Raw genomic sequence first — 25,787 nt, 5'->3', positions numbered from 1 at the left:
TGCTGGTCATAATTTGTTAATGTCCCCTCAGTATGACTATTCAGTTTCGATGAGACATAAAAAACAACTTTTTCAATAGCTGGTCCTAAGAAATGGAATTTTTTACCTGGCAATATATATATGTAACCGTGTACTAAGTCTTTTAAGAAATTATTGAAAACCTTTTTCAGACAAGCTTTTGAAGGTGAGAGCTAAATTCAGTGGCCTTCTGGCCGCCTGAGGTTTTTCAACATAGTGATGTAAAATAGGCAATTTTTCTGAAACCTTTTAGATGCAGTATGGAGTTTTTATATTGCTTTGCACAGCGATCACTGTATTGTTTTGGTTTAGTATATTTAAATTTTAATATGAATGTTTTAATGTACTTCACCAAAAACTTTGGAATGTCGAGCCAGAAATTTATTAAATAAATAAATGTCTATCCTCTTCTTCTCAGACATTAATTCTAAGGAAAGAGGAGAGACATTATCCATTTCACTTCTGCATCTGCTTTTCTCACCCCCTCCCCCAGCCCCTATGTCAGTAAAGGTTGCATTGCCAATTTCAGGAATAGTGGGGGGGTGGTAACTTGGGTGAATGAGGTTTAGGAAACGTCCAGGAGGAATATGGAGGGAGACTCTGGCTGTATCCTTTATGTTACAATTTATTTATATTGCAAATCAAAGCAAAAATGCAGCTCACCTTAAGTTTCAGGTATACACACATCAAGCATAGGAGGTTTAGCATAGGCTGGCTTCCTCCCTGCTTCCCGGGGCCTCTCTAACCCTTCTAAGTCCTGAGTTCTTGTACACTGGTGAGGGATTTCTCTATTTACCCAGGATTCCTTGTGGATTTGGATATTAAGGAAGACTGAGCGTGATAGGCTGTGTCCAGACCTTAAGATGGTATGAGGGAGTTTCCTATAGACTCCCTCACAGGAGGGCAAAGAGCAGGGAACCCTTCAAATTCAGCAATTATTACACAAACACTTTAAAATGTATCCAGATGTACATACAATATGCAATAATTGAATAATTTACTGTTACATATTTTATCTGCTAAACTTATGAGTTTTTCTACTTCAAGTGTTTATTGTATTTTACTGTTTTCAGTCTGTCCTCTTTTTCAATAATGCCTTTTCCTGATTACATTTTCTAGTTCTTCTTTTTGTGTTACATGCATATCTGTCTTCATATTTTCTCTGTCATCTTGTCTCTCTAAATCTCACATCACTTCTCTCCATTTCTCTTCCTCATCTCTATCCATCATCACTACCTCTTCTATCAATATACTCCTGCTATTCCCACTTCTCTATCTTGCTGTCTCTCACACAGTAAATCAATAGCATTCTCTCCACCAATCTGGACCTCTGGGTTCTGTTCAGACACTTATAAACCTCTTAATTAGGAGTTGTCTCCTCTGACCACATCTCTAGGCTGTTTCCATTCATTTCCAGTTATCTTTTGGTATCTGCAGGGTTGAGACATATTGCATGCTGCCCTTGCTATCAAAAACAGAGACAAATAATTTTGAGAAGTTTATTTTATTATAGCTGACAACTTGGATCATCTTCCTTAAGAACATAAGTTTTTCCATACTGACTTAGATCAAAGGTCCATCAAGCCCATTATCCTGTTTCCAACAGTGGCCAATTCAGGTCACAAATACCTGGCAGGATCCCAAAAGATTGATAGATTCCATGCTGCTTATTCCTGGGTTAAACTGTGGATTTCCCCAAGTCCACCTTAATAATGGTATATGGTTTTTTCTTCTAGGAACTTGTCTAAACCTTTTTTAAACGCCGCTACACTAACAGCTTTCACCACATCCTCCAGCAATGAATTCCAAAGTTTAATTATGCAATGAGTAAAAATGTTTTCTCCTGGAGATCACATGACACACTGAAGGGAGAAGATGTATGCTCCCTTCCCTAGACATAACCCTCCCGCCTCCGGACCCATCCCAAACTCTCTGATCATTAATCTTGCCGGCGGAAGCTTACCCTATGACCAGCAATAGTGCACCACTTGGATAGGATGCCGCGATGGCCTTGCGCATCTAAAAAAAAAAGACAAAGAAAGAGATAAGGCCCAGGCGCTCAAGCCGCAGCCTGAGCACAACACGGGGCCTGTGGAAATGGGAACCGCACTCACGACAAAAGTTAAAAAAATATCGGCACAGCTCATGGAGCTGAACAACAGGTAATGGCGGGCCTAGAGAAAAGATTTATGGAGGTGGAGCAGAGAGTTTCAGCCAACCAAGATGGCCTCCACATGGCTCAGGCCAAGATCATGGCGCTAAAGGCAGCTGTAGAAAAACAATCCTCCAAGCTGGAGGACCTAGAAAACCGCTCTAGGCGGTCTAACTTAAGATTTGTCGGCCTTCCAGAAGAGCTAGAGGAAAGTAAATTGGCCAATTCCTACAGCGCTGGCTCACAGATAAACTTAACCTGACGTTGATGAACGGCCCTCTTCGGGTGGAGAGGGCGCATAGGCTAGGCCCTAAACGAGCAGACAGTGCCAAACTGCAGGTCATAATAGCCAAGATGTTAAATTATGTGCACAAAATGGACATACTCAGGGTGGCCAGGCAGGGTGAAACGCTGCTGCATGAAAATAAAACAATTTTGATATTTCAGTATTTTTCAGCGGCCCTGTCGGTGCAGCGTCGTGCCTTGGCCCCGTACTGCTCGCAGCTGTTTGAGAGGGGTATGTGGGCAGTCATAATATATTCAGCCAAAGTCCGAGTACAGACGACCTCAGGGGTTCATTGTTTACCATGTCCCAGCCATCCAGCAGTTTCTGAATTCCTCTCCTGCCGGAGCATCTTCTGCCGGGAGGCGTGACCACGCTGACAAGACCTGAGCCCACTGGTGTATGGTATAGTTCTGCAATAAGGATTATGTAACGTCCCTGTGGGTCTTTCCGTTCCTGCTGAACAGTGATGGGCACCTGCTTATGTATGAGAATGGCTCTCCTGCTGATCTTGTGTTGGCAGTAGCGTAATGCACAGCACCCAGCTATCCCTGGCGCAACTTCTGATGTTCTTTGTCTGAAAGGTGGGTCTCTTGCAGGAAGGCTACATCCGCACCCTTCCGCCTCAGTACCGTTAAAATCTTAGTGCATTTAACTGGTGAGTGTATGCCCACCACATTCCAGGATACTATCCTAGTTTTTAGGACCATCCACAGATGTCAAATGTTACCCTACCATATTATGTATGTTACTCGGCAGACACCATAACGAATGCTAATATACCATGTTGATATGTTTCTCGATTTCTGTATTTCCAATTCCTAGTTATAACCCCCCATTCTTCATTTCTCTTCGTCAACGGTCTAGTTTTTTGGTTAATCCATCTCTGTTTGATGTAATCTATCTCGTTCGATGTAAGCCTTCGTTTGATGTGAACCGATGCAATATGGCTTGCGCCATGAACATCGGTATAAAAAAGATCTTAAATAAATATCCGGAACGGATGACGTCATCTCAGGGGGACGCCCCTGAGGTTCGCGCCACTGCTGGTACATCAGTCGGGGCCGCACCACGCACGTGCCCCTAGGCTCCTGTGAATCATGGCGGATTGCAGTGGCGAGCTGCTCCAGGGACACTGGAGGAAGACAGCCGAAGGACGCACCGGCAGCCAAACTTCCACTTGAGCAAGAGGGAGTCGCCAAAGAGGTGAGGAGGGCAGAGTGGAGATGTCGAGCAGCACCCCCTTCAAAGGGCGATTTCCTCTTCGAGTACCAGACTTGGATCTTGAAGCATGCGCGAGGTGGAACTGATGAAGCATCTCCTTGTCCAGGATATGGTCTGAGGCTCCCAAGAATCTTCTTTGGGACCAAAGCCTTCCACTTCAGAAGGTATTCAAAGTAATGCCTCTCTACGAACATCCAGAACCTCTTTGACTTGGATCTAAGTGTCTTCTGTATTGATGACAAGTGGATCTTGAGGCTTGGAAGAATTTTTGCTGAATATGAGTGGTTTCAGATGAAACATGAAAAGCGTTATGAATATCAACAGCAGTGGATGAGCTGCTGGGACGTCACTGAGCTTCAGTGGAAGTGGCGGTGTTTGGGAACGTCCGTAGCCCACTTCAAAAGATGACACAGTAGTGGATCTTTCATCTTGATGGAGGGACTCTTCATGTCTTCCACTAGACGTCTGAGAATGAAGTTGCCTTCTGCCCCTGAGTCCACCAGGGCAGGAGTCAGTGGAGGAAAGGACGCGGTATGGCCTAAGAACAGTCCTCCTGCAGGACTTAGGCCCATCCGTTTTCCGGACGAATGGAGCATGTAGAGACATTATGGCTGGGCTGACCACAGTATATGGAGTCTTCTTTCTTTCGCAGTTAAATGTCCACAACCAAGTTGCATCGGATCCTCTCTATCAGCAGCAGGAATTACTGGAACTATCTGGGGTGCCGATACAGTACTAGCCTGTTTCAACCCAGGTAACACCTTAGGCCGGAGTTCCTTCACCTTGCCCCGGAGCTGGTGATCAATTCGAGTGGCTAAGGCTACTAATTCATCCAGGGAGTCAGGTGTTTCACGAGCGGCCAGCTCGTCTTTTAAACGGGTATCCAGGCCTCTGCAAAAGAGTGTCTTTATTTATTTATTTATTTAAGAGTTTTTATATACCGTCATTAAGTAATTCACCATCATAATGGTTTACAGATGGGCACCTATAACAAAGTAAAATATAGTTCATAAATAACATGGGTGGTGCCAGTAGAATTCGGTAACATATAAGAGACATTTAGGGTCCCAGCGAAGTTCTGCCACAAGAGTTTTAAACTCGATGGCAAATTCAGCCAATGATCTTCTGCCTTGCTTCAATTCCACCAAAGCAGAACCAGCTACAGCAGTACGAACAGGGTCGTTGAAATGGATTTAAACAAGTCCATAAATCCTTCTATGTCCTGCAAAATGGGGTCCTTGTGCCTCCCACAAGGTAGATGCCAAAGACAAGGCCCTACCATCCAGGTATGACAGGATGTAGATGGTCTTGGAAAGAGCCGTAGGAAATAAAGATGGCTGTAAGGCAAAGTGCATGCAGCACTGGTTTAAGAAGTCCCGGGCCTTCTGAATTTCACTGGAAAAGCGGATTAGAGCCACCAATGGTATAGCAGTTTTTAATGTTACCTCCTGTAATTGACCTTCATGATTGGAAGCTGTGCCTTGAACCTTCTGTGGGTGTGGCTGATGAAACGCTGAAGTAAGTTTCTCCAAGGCGTCTTGCTGCTCCACAATGCGCTGGGCCAGGCCCAGTATGGCCTGCAAGGCATTCAGTTGTGCCGGATCCATGGCGTTAGCAATCTGTTGATGTTTGAGGTAGTTGTGGGTGGATCCTTGGGCTGGTAGCAGATGACCACGCCCCCGGGGGAAGATCCCGAGAGGGACCACCGGTCAGGCTTATAGTATGGAGACAGACACACACTAGTTCTTTTATTAAACAGTATATTGAACCACCAGAGGTGGCAGTAGTGAGCTGGAAATGCCCAGCAGGGCTGTAGTCCCTCAGGTACTGGAGCAGCGATCCTGGATACTGAGCTGTAGAGAAACTGAATATAGTGAGGCAGGCAGGGTATGCAGAGTTCAGGAACAGAACCTTGATGGTAACACTTACACAATAGTCTCTAGAAGTAGTCCAGATGTTGGAATGCGTTAGGCCCTCGAGGAGCGAGTATCTGGTTCCAGGGAAAGCTCAGAGAGCGAGAGTAACTCACTGGTGTAGTAGGCAGCAATGACTTCCAGGCAGAATAAGTATTCAGCAACCAGTCCGGGAACATGGGCCCTCGAGGAGCGAGTACTGATTCCTGACTGACCTGAAAAACAAAGAGAAAGCGAGGGCCCTGAGGAGCAGGTACCCCTGGTAAGTCAGAGGAGGCAGAGTAGCTTGGAAAGATCGAAACTGGTCCGAACCAGCTCCTATTCAACTCCTTGCTAACTCGATTAGTTAGCGATTACAAAGACCTTATATATCCAGAACGGATGACGTCATCTCAGGGGGACACCCCTAAGGTTCGCGCCACTGCTAGTATATCAGTTGGGGCCGTGCCGTGCGTGCGCTGCTAGGCTCCCGTGAATCATGGCGGATTGCAGCATTGAGCCGCTCCGGGGCCGCTGGAGGAAGACGGCCGAAGGACGCTGCGGCAGCCAACCTTCCACTTGAGCAAGAGGGAGTCGCCAAAGAGGTGAGGAGGGCAGAGTGGAGACGTCGAGCAGCGACAGTCGCAACAAACATACTGTTACTATCTACATCAACCACAAGAACTTGGCTTATCTCTTGCATACTCGGCGACTAAATCCTCAACAAGCCTTATGGGCCTTATTCTTCAGTCATTTCGACTTTAATTTGCATTTTTGGCCAGCAGAGAAAAATCATCGAGCTGATGGCTTGTCTAGAAGCTTTTACACTGATGAAACTCCTGATCTACCTGGGCACATTATAGACCCAGCTCGAATCATGGTTGCTGTGACATTTACAGTACTAGTAGGGAAGACAGTTGTGCTCAAACGATTAAAGGAACGAGTTCTCCGTTGGGCTCATGACTCTCGTCTTGCAGGGCATCCTGGACTCAATGGACTAAGGAACTTCTTGCCCATCACTATTGGTGGCCATAGTGGGAAAATTATATTAAACGATATGTAGAATCCTGTCCTTCGTGTGCTGCCCATAAGAGTTCCTGGATTCGATCTTGGGATTTACTCCAACTGTTACCAGTACCCAAGAGGCTGCAGACTCATTTTGCCACAGATTTCATCATAGATCTGCCTCCCTTAGAAGGGAATAATACTATCTGTGTAGTGGTGGATCGTTTTCAAAAATGGCCTACTTCATTGTACTCCCTGGATTACCATCAGCACCAGAATTTGTGTGATTATTGTTTAATATATCTTTTGAATCCACAGACTTCCTCAACATATCTTATCGGATAGAGGAGTCCAGTTTACTGCACATTACTGAAAGGACCTTTATAAAAAATTTGAGATTCAACTCAATTTTTCCTCAGCTTACCATCCACAAACTAGTGGACTGGCGGAGAGAACTAATCACTCTTAAGGCAAAGAGAATTCTATAAGAAGTTATTATCCAGGTAGACTAGGGAAAGCCATTGCTTATCCCTGGAGAGAAATAGATCAACTGTTTCGGATCTGCTAGGTACTTTTGACCCGGACTGGACACTGTCGGAGACAAAATACTAGGCTTGATGGACCTTGGTCTGACCTAGCATGGTTCAGATGGCACACATTTTTACGATGTTATGTGAATCAGTGTCAGGACGATTGGTCTTTGTTACTCTTATGGGCTGAGATTTGCCATAATAGCCATGTTAACCAGGCCACAGGAACTTTACCCTTTTATTTGGTTTTTGAATGACATCCTCGAGTATCATTACCCATTTGCCACAACCTCCACTTGTCCAGCGGTTGATCTTGCTACTCAGGAATTAATTGGATTAAGGCAGAATACTCGCAGACTTTTGCAGCAGACCACAGTTCACGCTAAGATACAGGCAGATAAAAAAAAATTATGATCAGCCCCACAGCTCATCCAGGAGAGTTAGTATGGTTAAGTACTCGCAACCTCAGATTACGGATGCCTTCATTAAAGTTTGCACCACGATTTGTGGGTCCATTCCCAGTTCAAAGATGAATTGGAAATATCACGTATAAACTCTGATTACCTAATTTCAAGTCCACGATATATTTCATCTATCTCTCCTTAAACCGGCAGTTCTTTCCTGGCCTTCTAGAACGCCAAAACAAATTTCACCTGCAATTGATAATGACACAGAATATGAAGTAGAAGAGATCTTGGATGTTAGACAAGGAAGAAAAGAACTACAATATTTGATGTCCTGGAAAGGCTATTGGCTGGAGGAAAACTCTTGGACCTGCCAGTAACATTCAAGCTCCTCAGTTGAACCGTGAATTCCATCAACATTTTCTTCTGAAGCCTAGACCAAGGAGGCAGAAGTGGGGGGACCTTGCGGGGGAGGTACTGTTAAGAAGCAAGCTGGAACTTGCCTCTGTCTGGCAATCCCACTGCACAGCAATGGCCACTGTCGTCTGCGTCCTCTGGTAGCAGCATGACGGGATGCGTGCTCCATCATGGCTTCCCCCCCCCATCTAGCGATCCCACGGCACAGCAATGGCCACCATCACATGCATCCTCTGGGAGCAGCACGATGGGATTCATGCTCCATCACGGCTCCTACCCCCCTCGTCAATCACATCGGAACTTGGAGATTTAAGCACCTCATCTACATTCTCCTGCCTCAGCAACAGGCTTGCTTGTATTGGTGCTTTGCTGTATGTTTCTTTGTGTTTGCCTCTATCTCTGCCTGGATTTTGGATTGGTTTATCTGTTGCCTGCCTCATACCCTGCTTGTACTCTGGATTTGGGTGCCTGCTGCCTGCCTCAACCCCTGTTTGACTCTGGATTTGGTTTGTCTGCTGCCTGCCTCAACCCCTGCTTGACTCTGGATTTGGTTTGTCTGCTGCCTGCCTCGACACCTGCTTGGACTCTGGATTTGGTTTGTCTGCTGCCTGCCTCGACACCTGCCTGGACTCTGGATTTGGTTTGTCTGCTGCCTGCCCCAGCTTCCGCCTGGACACGGGTCAGTTGATCTCTCGAACCCCTTGCAGGATCAAGGATTGCTCAGGTGTCGACCCCTGACGCTACCCTTCAGGCTCCGTTCACCTCTCAGAGTGAAGGTAAGACTGTTACTCTATTCCATTGGGATCCACATATCGTAACATAAATTGCCTCATTTAGATCCTTCATCATCAGAATGACTGATTAAATTGTGGAACTATTCTTTGATAATATGATCAGCATAAACATTGCCATTCACTATCTCCATGAGTTGAATCATCATCTGATGCGGATTTGTCTTTGTCTTCATAGATGGGGTCATCTGATCCAGCCATAGCATTGCTTATGCCGCATTTCAGGAATGACTTCTTGAACATTTCTGGTGGAACTGACTCCCAGGCATCCTTTACCCACTTTGCTACCAAATATATGTCTGGTTTCATCAGATTCCCTCCTTTCGTTAACTTTGTTTGACCAGAACACATACATTGTTGCCACATATGGCACAGTTAGTCCTTGAAATGCTTGTTGAAACATACATCTAACGGTTGGAGCATTAATATCAGACATCCTGGAATCACTGCTAATGTGGTCACTATTTTATTTGCATTGTCCTTCATATCCTCTTTTATATATGCATGGAACATATTCCACAACAATAGTGATGGTCGTTTTCTTAGGCTCGCCCCTGGTCGCCTACCCTACACATCAGGACGGCTTTCTCACCAATGCCAGCTACAGTACAATTGCCAGGCATATCAAATGTGATCAGCATTCATCCATATTTCCAATGTTATTCATATCTAAATTTTTCTTTATTACTCCCTAATGAATTTGTGAAGGAGCAGACCTTGTCATCAAGCTTTTTAGGCAGTTTCTGTGAAATTTTTGTGCACTGATGAAGGCCCAATCCATATCAGTTCATGAACCGCAAATACCATCTAGATGATGCTGTGAATTTTTTCAGGCTTTGCTGCTGAATATTTTTCTTCTTTTGCCATTTGAAGGCCACAAATCTGAATCCTTGACCTAGCCACAATGAGGCCATTCTGTCTGCATGCCACTATCCAGTCATTCAAATAATTTTCCATTCCATCAAATGGCACAATTTTGAAACATAAGGCTTTCTTTGACTTTGCATTTCTTACAGCTTTTCCTCATTTTTCCTCTGAAGATGTATTTTACTAATGTTGAATTCTCTTGCAACTACACAATTATTGGCCTCCTGTGCATGTTCAATAACCATCATTTTAAGTGATATAGTGTAAAATGCCCTCTTTCTCTTCTCAAAGCTCATTTTTCTAAGGATAAGAAGTCATTATTATAATGGCTCTTCCTGGTGTTTGATGCCTTCCCTCCCTCCACCATGGCTCTCCCTGCTGTTTAAATCCTTCCTTCTCTTCCTCTCCCATGGCAGTCCCTGCTTTTTTTAATCCTTCCCTCCCTCCCCTATGGCTAACCCTGCTTTTTGAATCCTTCCCTCCATCCCGCATAGCTGTACCTGCTGTTTGAATTGTTTGCTCACTCTCTCTCCCGATCCCTTAACTCATCTGCTTCTATCAGGAGAATCCTCCCTCCTTTCCCGTGGTGCCCCAGTGTGGCAGTAGGACAGCTTCTCCCCCTCAGCTCCTCCATATCCTTTAATTCAACTGCTCGCTGCTGTTATGAGGATGATGACGAACTTGCGTTCGCTCAGGCGCCTCCTCTCTCCTCCCCCGTGGGTTTCAGTGTCACTTTTAAGCATATGGTTCTAAGTGTGTCAATCAGATCCAAGCTTTGGAGGAGAGAGGAAATGCCTGATCAACCTCAATTCCTGTCGTAGTCAAGATAGCAGCGAGTGGGTGAGTTAAAGGATCGGGGAGAAGCTGTCCTACTGTCACACTAGGATACCATAGGGGAGGAGGGAGGGCATTCCTGAGCGATGCAAGTGCTATCATCATTGTGATAGCAGCAGCTGAGTGAAAGGATCAGGAGGGGGTGCATGCAAATGATTCAGTCATCTTGAATTATTAATGTAGATTGACCTGTGGATAAGGAGACCGCAATTTTAAGGATCAGTGTTTGTACTAAAAGTTTTCAACTTATACACGAGTATATTTGGGACTTCAGATCAGCAGGATATTTTGGGTCATCAGCAAATATAACAGAACCAGTTTCTCCTATGCTGTCTGCCCCTGAAAATAATCAAAAGGGCAGGTCTTTCTTTTGGGGCAGAATCTTTGATTAAGCCTTCATATAATCTGTGTTAGATATTTTGAGATTCTGAAGAACAGCCAGCAAGTTTTTTTGCTTATTTAATGAAACATACATCAGCGTCTTAACTAAATACATGTAACTCTTAGCAGGATGTTCAGTCCCATGGGCACACAAACTAATTTATGTCTCTTCAGGGTCTGCTCTGACTAGAAAATTACTGTTACTCAGGACTTTTTAATCCCTGGGAGGGGGTTCTTTTCATGGGGGGAAGCTCTCGCTTATGGCCCAGACAATGTTGTGTTGCTCCCAATGTGTGTGTAGACTGTAGGTATTTCCCATGTGAGAGGCTGAATAAAGTAGACAGGACTAGGGTCTAGGTGTTAAAAATAATAGTTTACTGATTGGTAATCATAAATTAAAGTTCATTGTCCAGAAGTGTGAATTACATCTGAATGATGGTACACGTGTATTTTCCTATGTAACATATAGAAACATAGAAATGACGGCAGAAGAAGACCAAACGGCCCATCCAGTCTGCCCAGCAAGCTTTTGCACTTTTTTTTTTTCTCACAATCCTCCCTGCCGTTGAAGCAGAGAGCTATGCTGGCTTTGCATTGAAGTGAAATATCAGACTTGCTCCCCTGCCGTTGAGCAGAGGGCTATGCTGGATATGCGTGAATTGTCCAAAATTTCCTCCCCCTGCCGTTGAAGCAGAGGGCTATGCTGGATATGCGTGAATTGTCAAAATTTCCTCCCTGCCGTTGAAGCAGAGGGCTATGCTTGAATATGCGTGAATTGTCAAATTCCTCCCCTGCCGTTGAAGCAGAGAGCTATGCTGGATTTGCATTGAAAGTGAAGTATCAGGTATTTGTGGTAGGTGTCCTTAGTCTGATCTCTGGGTAGAACTCCCTGGTGATTTTAATGTGCAAGACTCACCCAGCAGCTAGTCAGGAATCCTATTGGAGGGGTCCCCAACTTCACAAAAAAAAGTCCTACCTTGCTCCATCTCCTTTCTGGACAAACCAGCCTGTCCTGGTTCCTTGGGTGGAGATCTGGATAGGGTTTCCTGATCTTGTTCTTCCTTCCTTAGTTATTCTTTCAGGGGGACTTTTCTTGGAGAAAAGTCATTTGGATCAGGCAACATCAGCACTGCAATCCCTGTTGGGAGGGGGATCCAAAATCCTTCTCACGCTGTTCAAGTCCAGAAAATACTTCAAAAGTTAAAATGGATACATCTTTTGCCACTGTCTCTCACAGCAGTATCCATTAGTGGTGCTTGCCCACCTAGAGTTTAGAGTAGGCTCACAGGTCTTTGGTCCCCTGGCAAGAGCCCTTTTGCTTCAAAAGGGTATCAGGTTTAAAAATCTCTCACTTCTATAAATCGGTAGGAGAAGGATCCTCTGGCAGGGCATGCTTGCTGAGGTATCACTTCTAAAGGAGGTAAAGCTGGGAGGCCTCACCAGAGTGTAAAACTTAAACATTCTTAATTGTTCAAAGGCTTCCTCAAACGGATCCCCTTTTGTTCTGAAATGGATGGGCTAAATAGTGTTCAAGAATCCAATCCAGATCATCCAGACGGAAGGGTCTGAGGGGTATAGATGGCATCTTACTAGAGTGCTATAATTCAGAACAGTAACATCTGTTGGCTAGACCAGGAGGTTCTGCCACATAAATTAAGGCATTTTTTCAAACGACAGCTGTACAGATATGACAGCTAATTTTAGACTTATCTTTACAAACATTTTCAGAGGAACTTAAGTAGCTAGGTTTTCAGCTGAAAATGTGGCTAAATCTAGCCAATCAATGCTGAAAATCAACAATAAGGGCTGGATTTTCAAAGGTTACACGTGGAAATTCTGGGGGTTTACATGCGTGGCCAGGCCAATTTTCAAAGGACCCGGCCACACGCGTAAACCCCCGGGCCGCATGTAAGTCCCGGGGTAAGTAAAAGCGGCGGGGTGGGGCTAGAGGCGCCCGGCACAGCGGCCATTTGCTGCTGTGATGGGGGATTGTGCACCGGCAGCTTGCTGGCGAGTGCAACTTGCTCCTGCTCAGAAGCAGAAGCAAAAGGTAGGACAATGAATTTGGGAGGATTTAGGATAGGGGGAGGGCAGGATATGGGAAGGGGAAGGGAGGTCAGGCTAGGGATTTGGGAAGTTCCCTCCCAGTCCACTTCTTAATTGGAGCGGACTGGAAGGGAACTGGGGAAGGCCCCAATGCGTCGCCACACATATTTGCACATCTCTACCCCCCTTGCCAGTGCGCGCATGTTATAAAATCACACGTCCATGTGTGTGCGCTGGTTAGCGCATGCGTGTAATGTACCACCAATCCAGCATCCCCATCCCTCCCTACTGTAATTTTCTTTAAAAAAAAAAATGTTCCTACCCAACTAGCATTTTTTATAAAACCCAATGGTTATTTTAAAATAATCCTTCCTGCTGCCTGCCCTCTCTCCCATCCTTCTCTTCTAATCATTAAAACAGAGTCTCTGCTGCCCTTCTTCCCCTCCCTTCATGCTACCTGATGTCCACTGAAGAAAAGAAGCCTTTCCTGCTGCTACAGCAGGAGAGAATTGCTGGACCAGAGGCAGCATGGATTCACAAGGGGAAGATCCTGTCAGACAAATCTGATTGACTTTTCGACTGGGTGGCTAGGGAGTTGGATCAAAAAAGAGTGCTCGACATCATCTACTTGGATTTCAGCAAGGCTTTTGATACGGTCCCGCACAGGATGCTGGTGAATAAAATGAGAAGCTTAGGAGTGAGTGCCGAGGTGGTGGCCTGGATTGCAAACTGGTTGACGGACAGAAGACAATGTGCAATGATAAATGGAGTTCAATATCTATGTGAGCGACATAATGGACGGGATAGAAGGTAAGGTTTGTCTGTTTGTGAATGACACTAAGATCTATAACAGAGTGGACATGCCAGAAGGCATGGAGAGAATGAGACGGGATTTAAAGAAGCTGGAAGAGTGGTCGAAGATATGGCAGCTGAGATTCAATGCCAAGAAGTGCAGAGTCATGCATATGGGGTGTGGAAATCCGAAAGAACTGTATTCGAAGGGGAGTGAAGGGCTGATGTGCACGGAGCAGGAGAGAGACCTTGGGGTGATAGTGTCTAACAATCTGAAGTCGGCGAAACAATGTGACAAGGCGATAGCTAAAGCCAGAAGAAATGCTGGGCTGCATAGAGAGAGGAATATCGAGTAAGAAAAGGGAAGTGATGATCTCCTTGTACAGGTCCTTGATGAGACCTCACTTGGAGTACTGCGCTCAGTTCTGGAGACCGTATCTCTGAAGGGACAGAGACAGGATGGAGGCGGTCCAGAGAAGGGCGACCAAAAATGTAGATGGGCTTCATCGAATGACTTATGAGGAGAGATTGAAGAATCTAAATATGTACACCCTGGAAGAAAGGAGGAGCAGAGGTGATATGATACAGACTTTCAGATACTTGCAAGGTTTTAATGATCCAAAGATAATGACAAATCTTTTCCGTTGGAAAAAAATCAGCAGAACCAGGGGTCACGATTTAAAACTCCAGGGAGGAAGACTCAGAACCAATATCAGGAAATATTTCTTCACGGAGATAGTGGTGGATGCCTGGAATGACCTTCTGGAGGAAGTGGTGAAGACCAAAACTGTAAAGGACTTCAAAGGGGCGCAGCATAAACACTGTGGATCCATAAAGTCTAGAGGATGTGAATGAAGAGTGGGGTGGCTCACGGAATGAAGGCTACTACCTGGTGATAATACCCTTATTCAATAAACATACACACGGTTAATGCGACTCCAACATTGTTCTAAGCTTCAGCGGCATGAGGAAATGTGGAAAAAAGGATTTGCATTCACACAAAAAACAGGGAGTAGCTTGCTTGTTACGCCGGTTACTACCCCAAAACCAAATAAGCCTGATACTTCACTTCTGCTTCAAAAGGCAGGGGAGAAAGTCTGATACTTCACGCATATCCAGCATAGCTCTCTGCTTCAACGGCAGAGGAGAAAGTTTGACATTTTCATGCATATCCAAGCATAGCCCTCTGCTTCAACGACAGGGGAGCAAGACTGATACTTCACTTTCAATGCAAAGCCAGCATAGCTCTCTGCTTCAACGGCAGGGGGGAATGAAGAAAGGTGGATCATATTCAGGCAACAACCAACAAGGACTGAATTACAAATTTTGGATAAACAGATAAGCATGGGTGTAGCTTGCTTATTGCGGTGGTTAATACCCCTAACTAATTAAGCTATTTCACTTAGATGCAGTTCCTACACTGCTCTCTACATTAATGGTGGGGGTGGAAGGGAAATAGATAAAAAGGTTACTAAGAGCCAAGAGAAACAGATAAGTACGTGAGAGAAAAAAAAGTGTGAAAGCTTGCTGGGCAGACTGGATGGGCCGTTTGGTCTTCTTCTGCCGTCATTTCTATGTTTCTATTTTGCTCTTCCCTTATTTTACCTCATGGTCATTAATTTAAAAAAACCCTCTTCTCTGTTGCCCTCACTGCTTACCCATTATTTCTTAAACTTCCCCACAGCTGCTCACTTCCTGCGGCTAAAAGCAGCCCTACTGGGTATCCCCTTTCTCCCTCCCTGCAGTCCAAAAAAAGGATAGAGTGGGGCTGGAGGCTGAGATTCAGCCTTTTCTCCTTTCCATAAAAAGGACTCCTTCAGTTAGGATGGAGAGAGGAGGGAAGCTGGAAGGTATATTCTTGATTTTAAAATTGACTACAGGGTAACACAAAGGGAGGGCAAAAGGGAGATTTTTTTTATTTTTTTTTTGATATTCAATTGCATTTATTAAATTGCCAAATAAATATTAACATTTCTTTTTATATTTTCAGTTTCCCAGCTGGGTAACTGCCAATGTACAGAATCCCTCAACACAATAAAAATCTGCTCTCTGTTGTAACAGGATTTCCCGTTTTCATAACCAGAGCAGTTTAGGATGATCTGAATTTTTTTTTTTTTTAATTTATTTTTGTACACGTGACAATATGAACAAACAATAGCCACTACACGATTCCAATAGTCACATTTTCAAATTTTCAAATACACACATGTGTTCCAGAAATACAAAACAAAACATTCTCACCATATGCCATTTTCCAGCCAGACTCTTGGAAGCCGGAGAAACAGCGAAGCACAAGTTCCAGAACAAACCTTACAACTCAACATCCCCCAATGGTCCCCCCTCCCCCCTCCCCCCAGGAGATCGGTCTTACTTAATCAAAAAAAGAAAAAAATAAGCAACCTAGAACTGCCACAAAGAATAAGAGTTAGAGATATATTCTGTAACTGTTTAGGTTGTAGGTAAATCATTAAGCAGCAAACTTCTGACAGAAGGAGAGACAGAGTTCAAGTATGTTTCCCAGCGGTTCACAAATTGTACACAGGGGCGAAACCATTCCACTTTAAATATATATTTGTCCAGCAGGCAGGTGTGGTGGATAACATTACGTAATTGCGTTAGCGTCGGCGTCTCAGGGGCCAACCACATTTGCAGAATGCATTTTTTGGCTAAGAGAATCACCAGGCGAAACCACCATCTCGTAGTTGACTTAGCGAAAAAGATGCCTCGACTGTCCATCCCAAAGAAAAGACATTGAATATGAAACGCAAAGTGTATAGCACATAGTCTTTGAAGATAAGCATGCACGTGGCCCCAAAAGAGTCTAATTTTAGGGCAAGACCAGAACTGATGACCTAAAGTGCTCCTAGGGGCTCCACATTTGAAACAGCACCCTGTACCACCCTTCCCCATCTTACTCGCTTGCGCAGAGGCCACATAGAATCTATGGAGAAACTTAAATTGAAGTTCCTGCAAAGGAGTCGGTGCAGAGAAAAAATGGGCCCTGGAAAAACACTTTCTATAATAAGGGGCCGTGAGGGACGTTCCCAGTTCCCGATTCCATCCAGTGACCATCCTTTCCCAAAGAGGTAAGACCCGAGAGTCCTCCAATAATTTATACCAAAAAGAAAGCCTATGACGCGTTGGGTCAACCATATCCAGATAGTCTGACAGAAACTCCCAAGCAGAGTGATGTGGATCCGGCAAGTGTAAGGCATGAATGTAATGTCTGACCTGCAAGTATGCGTAAAAATGAGATTTCGGCAAGTCATATTGGTCTTGCAATAAAGAAAAGGGAACCACCTTATTAGAATCATCTACTAATTGCCAAATAGACTTTACACCTTTCTCATACCAAATCCCAAAAATGTTACTATGTAGGCCAGGTGGGAAGTCCAAGTTTCCCTGCAGGGGTAAAAAGTGAGTCGCTGCGCGAGGGAACTGAAATCGCTGACAGGCCCATCTCCAAACCACATAAGTGGGGCGGATTAACACACTGGTACGTAGATGAGCCGGAAGCTGGCCCAATGATTTATGTAAAATATAGGCTAGACTCAAGGGATGCACCCGGGCTTGCTCTACCCTCAAAGGGGTATAGTAAGATGTGGTCATCAGCCAGTCCGCAACATGGCGCATTTGACAGGCAATACTATAGACCCTTAGATCCGGGAGTCCCCAACCACCCCGCTTCCTAACAAACGAAGGGTTTGTAGAGCTATCCTCGGTTTTTTACCTTGCCATAAAAATTTACGGAGCTGGGCATCCTGGGTCTGCAAATCTCGCCGGGTCCAAACAATAGGGAGGAGTTGCATTGCGTACAGCCACTTAGGAAAGATAAGCATTTTATATAAAGCTATCCGCCCCACCAGCGTGAGAGGAAGATGAGCCCAGCGAGCGAACAAGCCAGCTGTCTTCCGTAGAAGTTCCCTATGATTAACAAGATGCAGTAAATGGGGTAGTTTAGGTATGAGTACCCCTAAATATTTGATATGATGAACCGCCTGAGGAATGGGGAAATCCTCCGGGATCCACGTGTGGGAACCAGGCATGGTCAGTAAATACAAAGACTTGTCTAAATTCAATTTGAGACCCGCCAATGAGCCATAGCTGTCCATTTCTCCCATTAACGCCTCCCAAGATGATTGTGGGGAACTAAGATGAGCCAGAAGATCATCTGCGAAGGCTACCAGCTTGTAGGGGGCTGACGCTCCAGGACGGGGGGGGATACCCCGAATCAAGGCATTCCCACGTATAGTATTCAACAAGGGCTCCAACGTGAGAATAAACAGAAGAGGGGAAAGCGGGCAACCCTGGCGGGTGCCACGACATATGGGAAACGAGGGCGTGAGTGTACCATTTAACATGATGGAGGCAACCGGATCATGATATAGCGCCTGTATCGCCAGGCGAAAGTAACCAGTGATACCCAAGCTGTCCAGAACTGCAAACATAAAAGGCCATCCCACCCTGTCAAACGCCTTCTCTGCGTCGAAACTAATAAGAATGGAGGGAAGATCCTGCCACTGGCAGGTTTCTAGAGAGGATAAAACTTTTCGAACATTAGAGGAGGAACTACGGTCTCTAACAAATCCCACCTGGTCCTCATGAATAAGACCCGGCAGGAGAGTCGACAGGCGGGTTGCCATGACTTTCGCTAAGAGCTTCATGTCAAAATTTAAAAGGGAGATCGGTCGATAAGAAGCCGCCAGGGTGGGATCCCCGTCCAGCCTTGGGTATGTCTGTTATAAATGCCTGGTTGCGATACAATGGAGACGTGGGGTGGTCTATGACATCATCTAGCATTTTCGCAAAAGGTACTACTATGTGAACGGAAAGAATCTTATAAAATTCGGCCGGGTACCCATCCGGGCCCGGTGCTTTCAAAAGCTTGGCCTTCTTAATCGCTAGTTGGAGTTCTTTCGGCTGAATGGGTTGATTTAATAACTCCAATTGAGAGTCAGTTAAACGGGGTAGGCCAGCCTTAGCCAAGTAGGCCACAATGGCATCCGCATTGGCCGGTTCAGCGTGATACAGCTGACGGTAATAATCGCAGAAAATGGCTCCCATAGCCTCAGTCGTATTAGCCAATGTGCCATTGGGTGTCTTTAAGGCCACCACGTGTGTCCTACTGCGCCAGGACTTGGTCATATTCGCTAAAAGCCTACCCGACTTATTACCTTGGTGATAATACTTGGCCCTAAAATAAAAAGCAGATTTCCTCAACCGGTCATAAAGCAAGGAGTTTAATTCAGACATGACCGTATGCAAAAGCGATTTATGATGCGGCGTAGGAGCCCGCTCATAATCTCGCTTAGCTTTCCGCAGACGGTTTTCTAATAGCCGAATACGCGCCAGCTGAGCTTTATGGGTGCGGGCAGTATAGCTATCAGGGCCCCTCGTACACACCGCTTTCGCAGCCTCCCAAAACAGCAAGGGGGTCGACTCATGCTGCGCATTGTGTGCAACATAATCTGCCCCACTGCTGCTGAAGGTAGGCACGAAAAGGTCCATCTCCCACGAGGTGACGTGGGAATCGCCAACACCGTGGAGAAGAGTCCGACGCCTCAACTAAGAAATCTAAGAGAACGGGAGTATGATCAGATATCACCAAGGGGCCCAGCTCCACTCGCAACACTCGGGCAAAGTCCAAGGCGCCAGTTAGGATATAATCAATCCTGGACCCCGTACAGTGTGCTCTGGAGAGATGAGTATATTCTAAAGCATAAGGGTGGAGCGTCCGCCAAGCGTCAAGGACATCGAGCGCCTGGCAAACTAGAGAGACTCCCTTAGACGGAGCGTCCCCCGGGCCAGCCTTTTTAGTGGAGCGGTCTTGATTGGGATCTAAAACACAATTAAAATCGCCGCCTATCAAAAGATGTCCTTTAGTATGAGTGGCCAACAAGGCTATCAACCGGGTATAGAAAGTGTGGGTATAACTGTTGGGAGCATATAAGTTACAGAGGGTATAAGTCTGACCCTGTAGCTGAAATTGCAAAATAAGAAACCTCCCCTCCTCATCAGCTATCACATTATCCAACTGAAAGGAAAGCTGTTTTCCAATCAATATTGCAACCCCTGCCCCACGGGAAGAACTCTGAGCTGAGAAAACTTGCTGCACCCACATTCTACGGATTTTCTGATGTTCTAAGGCATCAAGTTTTGTTTCCTGCAAGAAAGCGATTTGAACCCGGTGACGTTGTAGTGCTTGCAAGATTTTATAACGTTTAACAACGGAGCCAATCCCAGACACATTCCAGGATCCAATTCGCATTACGGATTGGGCCATAATAAGGTAAGTGAGAAAAGAAGCAGAAAATCTGAACAAAATAGAGTCTTCCGAGTTCGGGTCTCCCAGCCTAGACCCGAACCCGTTATATCAGCTGCCTCCCGCCAAAACATAGATTGTACAGTTCTAGGACCACAAAATGACCGATTGTCCCAATCCCCACCCCACCCCCCCCCCCCCCTCCCCTTACCCAGAACTTCCCCATCAACAAACGTACCCATTCTCTAACCATAGAGAATCAGACTTCCTTCCGCATGGATCACTCCCTCCCCCCCCCAACAATCAAAGAAGAGATGGGAAGCAATTGTAAGAAAAATAGTTCCCTAGATAACTAGACCATTAAAGTTAGTCAGTCTCCATGAAACATTGAGCAAAGCAATATGATGACTAACTAACCAGAGTCAACAACAAGAAAAATGCCCATCACCAATAAGGGGAACAAAACACAAGCTTCTGGAGGACAAATGTGTCCAGAAAACCTCCATCAGGGCAAATCCACTCTTCATTTCTTGACGTGGTGAATCCAATAAGAAGGCCATTCAGTCAGCCAGTCGGCAGATTGAAAGAATTCACAAACTGCTGTGCTGAGTCAGCCGACTCAAAAAATTGAGATTCGTTCTGCCAGGTAATTCTCAATCTGGCTGGGAACTGAAGCATAAAAGGAACTTTGTGGCGCGCCAATTGAGTGCAGATGGGCGAAAACGCTTTTCTTTGAGCCGCTACCAAAGCAGAATAGTCCTGAAAATCAGGATCTGGGAGCCCTGATAGTCAATCTGCTTCTTCCTCCGGTATGCCAGCAGGACGTCCATCTTGTGAGCCGAATTTAAAAATTTAGCAATCACCGGGCGAGAACGTTGGGAATTCACTAGTTTCTGTCCCAATCTATGCGCTCTCTCGATGCGCAAAGTGCCGTGGGCTGGCGGCAGCTCGAGGGCCTGCGGGAGCCAAGCTTCCAGTAATCCCGGTAAGTCACTGTCCTTAAGCGACTCAGGAAGCCAATAAAGCGAAGGTTTCCCCGGCGGGAGCGGTTCTCCAGGTCGTCAAGTTTCTTAGCCTGTTTGTCAGCCTCCGCTTTGAGATCTTTTACCTGGCCCTCTAGCACATGGAGCTGATCTTCCGCCGTAGAGATCCGGGTTTCTGCCTCAGTCAGCCGCTTAGTAAAGAGTTGGCTCATATCCTCGAACTTCTGGTATAATTTGTCAAACTTCTCATCGAGCGCCGCCACCACTGCCTCGACCACCTCTGTGACTTTCCCATCTCGATTGTCCGGGGACGAGGGGGAGCTGGCCGACGGCGCCATCTTAAGTTCTGTTTGGCGGTATTTCTCTGGGCCGCGCCGGGGAGGTTTCGTCGCCATAGCCCCACGATAGTCCTGCGGTCAGCACTCAAATATCAATTGCAATGTCTAGCGCCACAAAAGAGTAACTTACGGCGTTCAATAGAAAAAAAAATCGCCACGCCGAGCTCTCAAAAAATGGTTAGGGGGGGAAGGGAGGACGGAGCTCCGCAGAAACACGTCCTACTCCTCCACCATGCCACCGGAAGTCCTTATTTTTTTTTTTACTACAGTTGGAATACAGATTTAGATGTGCTTTAGCCAGATTTAGATGTGCTTTAGCCAGTCATGATAGATTCGGCCAACCAAATTAACAATCTAGCAATGAACATCACTGCTAGCTGCCTATCTTCCTTTCCCTGTTTAAAATGTGGTCACCTAATATAGCCGCTTAGTTGAACTTTTGGTGTTTAAATTTAGTCACTCAGCCTCATTTGAATTTCTCTGGATTTTTCATGTCTGTACATTTTGGGGTAGATTTTAAAAATTTGCGCGATCGCGTACTTTTGTTCACGCACCAGGCGCGAACAAAAGTACGCTGGATTTTATAAGATACGCGCGTAGCCGTGCATATCTTATAAAATCCGGGGTCGGTGCGCGCAAGGGGGTGCACATTTGTGCAGCCTAAAAGCGCCAATCCCAGCGCGCGCTGCCTGTTCCCTCCGAGGCCACTCCGATTTCGGAGCGGCCTCGGAGGGAACTTTCTTTTGCCCTCCCCCCACCTTCCCCTCCCTTCCCCTACCTAACCCCCCCCCCCCCCGGCCCTATCTAAAACCCCCCTTACCTTTGTTGGCAGATTTACGCCTGCTAAAAAGCCGACGTAAATCTGCGCGCGCCATCACCCGACCCGGGGGCTGGTCCGGAGGCCTTGACCACGCCCCCGGGCCGGCACCCCGCCCCCGAAACGCCGCATCACGCCCCCAAAAACGCCCCCTCCCCGCCCCTTTTACGAAGCCCCGGGACTTATACGCGTCCCGGGGCTCTGTGCGCGTAAATCCGGCTAGATTACGCACGCAGGGCATTTAAAATCCGCCCCTTTCTGTTAGCCTTCTGTTAAAAAGGAAGACAGCATATTTCCAGTTCATGATATTAATGAAAACTGTGTTGCAAAAGCATGGAGCCAACCTGATAAAGAAGGTATATTTCCATTAGTTGTTCAAAGACTACCTAAGGAGATTAAAGATGGCTATATAAATAAGAAACAAGGAGAACATAAGAGCATAATAAGTTGGCATACTGAGTCAGACCAGGGGTCTATCAAGCCCAGCATCCTGTTTCCAACAGTGGCCAATCCGGTTACGAGTACCCAAACATTAAATAGATCCTATGCTACTAATGCCAGTAATAGGCAGTGGCTATTTCCTAAGTCAACTTGATTAATAGCACTTTATGGACTTCTCCTCCAGGAGCTTATCAAAATCTTTTTTAAACTCAGCTATGCTAACTGCCTTAGCCGCATCCTCTGGCAATGTATTCCAGAGCTTAATTGTGCACTGAGTGAAAAATGTTATCTTCATAGAGTATCTCCTAATCCATGTATTATCTGAAAGTGTAAATAATCAAGTAACATTTTCCCTGCTCTAGTCGTCTCATGGTTTTAAGAATCTGACATATCCCCCCTCAGCCATCTCTTCTCCAAGCTGAATAGCCTTAACCTCTTTAGCTTTTCCTGAAAAGGGAGTTGCTCCAGCCCCTCTTATCATTTTGGTTGCCCTTCTCTGTACCTTCTCCAGTGCAACAACATATTTTTAGAGATGTGGCGACCAGAATTGCACACAATGGGGCAGATTTTCAAAGGGTTACGTGTGTAACCCCAAAAACCTGCCCCTGCGCGCGCCAAGCCTAAGCCCTGGGACGCGTGTATATCCCTGGACTTGAAAAGGGAGCAGGGAGTGGGCTGGATGGGGCAGTTTGGGGGTGGGGCCGGAGCCTCCAGACAAAGCGGCCATTTGCCGTTGTGCCTGGGATTGCGGGCTGGCCGTCGGCTGGCGCGCACAATCTACACCTGCCCAGAGGCAGGCACAACTTGAAGATTAAAGGTCGGGCTGGGGGGCATGTTAGGTAGGGGAAGGTATAGGGTGGCAGAAGGAAAGTTCCCTCCGAGGCCGCTCTGATTTCAGAGCGGCCTCAATAGGGAATAGGGAAAGCCAATCGGGCTCCCTAGGGCTCGCGTGCACAAGTGTGCACACACTTGCTCATGCCAACCCCGATTTTTATAACATGTGCACACATGTTATAAAATCGGGTGTAGATTTTAAAATTTGGCCCAATATTCAAGGTGCAATCTCACAATGGAGTGATACAAAAGTATTATAACGTTATCAGTTTTATTCACTATTCCCTTCTTAATAATTCTTGATATTCTGTTTGCTTTTTTGATCACATAGCACACTGCGCTGACGATTTCCACGATGTATTGTCCACTATGATGCCTAGATCTTTTTTCTGGGTGGTAACTCCTAATGTGAAACCTACCATGTATAACTACAGCATAGGTTATTTTCCCTTTATGCATCACCTTTCAGTTATCCAAGTTAAATTTTATCTGCCATTTGGATACCTAATCTTCCAGACTCGAAAGGTTCACCTGCAATCTATCACTATCCACTTATGATTTAACTACTCTGTATAATCTGAAAATTTGATCACCGTACTCGTCATTCCCCTTTCCAGATCAATTATAAATATATTAAAAAGTACCCATCCAAGTACATATCCCTGAGGCACTCCACTGTTTGTTTTCCACTGAGAAAACTGAGTATTTAATCCTTCTGTTTCCTGTCTTTTAACCCATTTGTAGTCCACAAAAGTACATTGCCTCCTATCCCATGACTTTATAATTTTCTTAGAAGCCTCTCAAACTTTATCAAACACCTTCTGAAAATCTAAATGCACTACATCTATCCGCTCACCTTTATGTTTATTAACTCCTTCAAAAAAAATGTAGATTTGTGAGGCAAGACATCCTTTGGTTAAATCCATGCTGGTTGTGTCCCATTAAACCATGTCTATGTATATATTCCGTGATTTTGTTCTTTAGAATAGTTTCCATGATTTTTCCCAGCACTTAAATCAGGCTATAGTTTTCTGGATCACTCCTGGAGCCCTAAGTAGCATAAGGGGTACAGTTCTTGTCAAACTTTGTTTTAACAGGTGGCCCAGCCCACTTCTGGATTAGGTCCTGTCCCTTTCCCAAAATAAGCCAATGTTCACTTCTGTGTAAAAACCCTGCCCCTTTCCCCACCCCTTTGTTGGCATTCAGCCTAGCTCCACCATTGCCATATACCTTTTTGCCCTTAGGGCAGCCATCTTGGCTGTACTGGGAGTGGCCATCTTGGATGACATCATAGGAAATGAAATGATGGTTAAAAGAGGGTAGCCATCTTGGATGACATCACCAGAAATGACATCAGAGCTAAAATGGGAGGCTCCATGTTTGTTTGTTTATTTATTTATTTTACAATTTATGTCTCATCATCTGAAATTCTGAGCAGTTCAAATACAAAATGAAATCAACAAAATAGAAATCACAATAACATAAAACTTACAATAAATACAAAATATAAACAGAGTAAAAAAAATCACAATAAAATAAAACAAAAATGGCATGACTATAATAAAACACTTGATTATGACATCACTCAATGATAAAATTATTAAAAGAATGCCAGTTCAAATAAGTAAATATTTAGCTGCTTTTTCAAAGACTTAGTACATTCCAGCTTTCATAAGTTTAAAGGTAGTTTATTCCATAACTCTGTTCTAGCAACAGATAGTTTATCCTAGATATCTGCAATCTGTATAGTTTTATGATTAAGGATATCTAGTAGACACTGACCTTCAGATCTCAGATTCCTGACAGGGTGGTGGATTTTTACCTCCTCCTTATTGATAACAGATTTGCCTGTCAATCAGTGCATGCAGGGAGTAGACACACCACCCCTCCTCCCCCGTCTTAAGATGCCCAGACATGCCTTGAAGTGGGGACAATGAAGTTTCTATTGAATACATACTATTGAGAAAAGAGATTAATGTTTTACCAGAAGATGTGTAAATGTATCTATTTTTTCAAAAAAATATTTTAGAATGGTCATGTCTTAACATACATGTTAAAAGGGTAAAACAATATTGTAGACTTGAAATGACCCAATATCTATTTTGGAAAAGTAATGCATAGAAAACCAATATGCAGATTTTAAAACGTATATTTTAAAAGCTAAACCGCATACATAAAAATTTATAATTTTAAGAATGAAAATTACCTACACGTAAAAAAAAAAAAAGATATACCCACCCAAAAAAAAACCCATACAATGTGTTTTCCCCGTTAATATACTATTAAGAAATTTTGTTATTCAAATTATTTTTTTCATCCAACAAGCTGCATTTTCCCCTGCTTTTCCACTCCTCCCAAAAGGTGTGCCTAGGCATGCCCTGGTATATACAGAAGAGAAGCTTGGGTGTTGGCATTAATCCAAACATGACTGTTTGCCATGCCCAAATCTCTGTAAACAAACATGGTGCCTCCCCTT

At 45.0% G+C, this 25,787-nt stretch overlaps 1 protein-coding gene across 1 annotated transcript in view; it reads left to right on the top strand.

Moving 5' to 3' along the window:
* Positions 1-25,787, top strand: part of LOC115092958 (E3 ubiquitin-protein ligase HERC2-like) — a 2,733,734-nt gene that overhangs the window by 1,793,439 nt on the left and 914,508 nt on the right.

This window comes from Rhinatrema bivittatum, chromosome 5 (genome assembly GCF_901001135.1).
Source record: "Rhinatrema bivittatum chromosome 5, aRhiBiv1.1, whole genome shotgun sequence".
NCBI classification, from domain to species: domain Eukaryota; kingdom Metazoa; phylum Chordata; class Amphibia; order Gymnophiona; family Rhinatrematidae; genus Rhinatrema; species Rhinatrema bivittatum.
This window is presented reverse-complemented; position numbering and strand designations above follow the sequence as displayed.